This window comes from Empidonax traillii, unplaced genomic scaffold (genome assembly GCF_003031625.1).
Source record: "Empidonax traillii isolate 1590-97213 ecotype Southwest subspecies unplaced genomic scaffold, ASM303162v1 scaffold492:size733235, whole genome shotgun sequence".
Classification (NCBI taxonomy): Eukaryota; Metazoa; Chordata; class Aves; order Passeriformes; family Tyrannidae; genus Empidonax; species Empidonax traillii.
This window is the reverse complement of record NW_020955685.1, coordinates 532608-534797: the sequence shown is the minus strand read 5'-3', so window position 1 is coordinate 534797 and position 2190 is coordinate 532608. Positions and strand designations below refer to the sequence as shown.

Below are 2190 nucleotides of genomic sequence, written 5' to 3'. Positions count from 1 at the left end.
GAATGTTCTCCTTTCAACCCCTGCTAAGCACGAACCAGTTGGTGAAGGTTGGTGTCTCCACTGATCACAGGGCAGCCCCAGGGTAGCTGAGCAGGGAGTTTGGACTTCTGGGGGTGAAAATCCAGGCTCAGGAGCCCAACCACAGACCTGAGAATCCTCCCTGCAGTGGAGGGTCTTTGATTGCACCCCTAGAATGTGGCAGAACATGAGGAAGCCCAGCTCACCCCCTCCCTGCTCCCCAGGCAGGAGCTGCCCCAAGCTGAGACTTGAAAGTCTCTCCCACGCCAGGGAGGTTCTCCAGCACTTGCTTCTCACCTCTTCAGCCAGAAATCCATCTTCAGCTCAAGGCATCTTTTGCAGGGAGAGGTTCAGGCTGGCAAAGTGTCTCAGGTTTGGCAAGCCCCTTCTTCCAGTGAACTCCCTGCTCCCAGGTGAGATCCTGCCCTTTGGGATGCCTGGGACTGCTAAGGGCAAATGGTGAAGTGTGGGTTGGATAAACAGCAGTGAGAGAGGCTGGGAATGGGCTGGAGGGTTATAACCTGTGGCACAAAGTCCAACTGGAGGCCAGGCAGCAGCAGGGAACCCCAGGGATCAATACTGGATACTCTTTAATGTCTTTATGACCTGGCTGATTGGACAAAGTGCATCCTAGGAGAGCTGACAGGGGACACAAAGCCGGGATGAGGGGTTGGCACACTGCAGGGACATCCTGCCTTCACAGAATCATGGAATGTTTTGGGTTCAAGGAGATCTTAGAGCCCATCCAGTTCCCTGCCATGGGCAGGGGCACCTTCCACTAGCCCAGGTTGCTCCAACCTGGCCTTGGACACTTCCAGGGATGGGGCAGCCACAGCTTCTCTGGGCAACCTGTGCCAAGGCCTCCCCACCCTCATAGGGAACAATTCCTTCTTAATATTTAACCTAAATTTTTCCTTTTTCAGTTTAAAACTGCTCCCCCTTGTCTTGTGAAATCCATAGAGACCTCATCAGGCTGCAGAAATGGGCTGACAAAAACCTCGTGAAGTTCAACAGGAGAAGTGCAGAGTCCTGTCCCTGGGGAGGAGCACTCCCAGTATATACCAGTGCCAACCAGCTGGAAAGCAGAAGACCCCAGGGCTCCTGCTGGACACCAGACTGGGCAGCAGCAGCAATGTGCCCTTGCCACCCCAAGTCCAACAGGTTCCTGGGCTGCCTGAGGAGGAGCATTGCCAGCAGATTAAGGGAGGTGACCCTTCCCCTCTGCTCAGCACTGCTGAGGCCCCCTCTGGAGTGCTGGGTCCAGTTCTGGGCTCCCCAGTATGTTGACATACTGGAAAGAGTCCAAAAAAAGGTCGTGGAGATGATGAAGGTGCAAGAGCATCTCTCCAAAAAGGAGGTGCTGACAGAGCTGGGACAATTCAGCCTGGAGAAAGGAAGGCTCAGGGGGATCTTACCAATGTGTGTGGGGAGTAAAGTGGATGGACCCCAACGCTGCTCAGTGGCCACTGACAGGACAAGAAGCAACAAGAAATTCCATTTAAACACCAGATAAAACTTTACTGAACACCAAAACAGGCTGCCCAGAGAGGTTGTGGAGTTCCACCTGGACATGGTCCCGGACAGCCACTGAGCAGGGACTGGGCCAGGTCCAGTGAATTCCAGGATGAATTCCAGGGGTGCCTCCAGCCTCAGCTCCCCATTGGCCCGTGTTAACCCAGGCACTGTTGGTCTGGGGCAGGGGGGGAGGGCAAGCAGAGTGTTTTGGGAAGCACAGATCCTTCCATCCAGCCACCCCTGAGCTGCAGGGGCAGCGGCTCCGCAGCGTCCGATAAGCACCAGCCACATAACGGCACGAGAGCTGCCTCTTGGCTTGGTTGTTTTCCAGAGTTGCATAATCTTATGCAAACAGCCAGCCTTTCCCTATAGAGCCTCACAGGGAAAACCCCTTCCTGCAGTCCAGAGAACCCGTTCTCCTCTTTGTGGCCAGGCCACCTGGCACAGTTTCATTTTAATTTGAACAACTCCAGAACGAGCGCTGAGTCAGAGTTCACATACTTGGCTCCACTGTAACCCATTATTCCTGACTTTTTTTTCATTCCTTCTAATTCCCTTCAGCTATTTCACTTTCGTGTCATCCTTTATCATCATCCTGGACTTTCCATTTCGGCTTCTCCAGGCTCCTTTTAAAAGGGAGCAGATTCCAGCTGCTTC

General features: G+C 53.7%; 1 protein-coding gene across 1 annotated transcript in view; it reads left to right on the top strand.

Moving 5' to 3' along the window:
* Nucleotides 1-2135: 2135 nt before the first annotated feature.
* LOC114063798 (C-C motif chemokine 4-like) overlaps nt 2136-2190 on the top strand; it is a 2475-nt gene continuing 2420 nt past the window's right edge. The window contains exon 1 of the mRNA XM_027896325.1: nt 2136-2190. This exon is cut by the window's right edge and continues 135 nt beyond it. The gene's annotated coding sequence lies outside the window, so the exon portion shown is untranslated.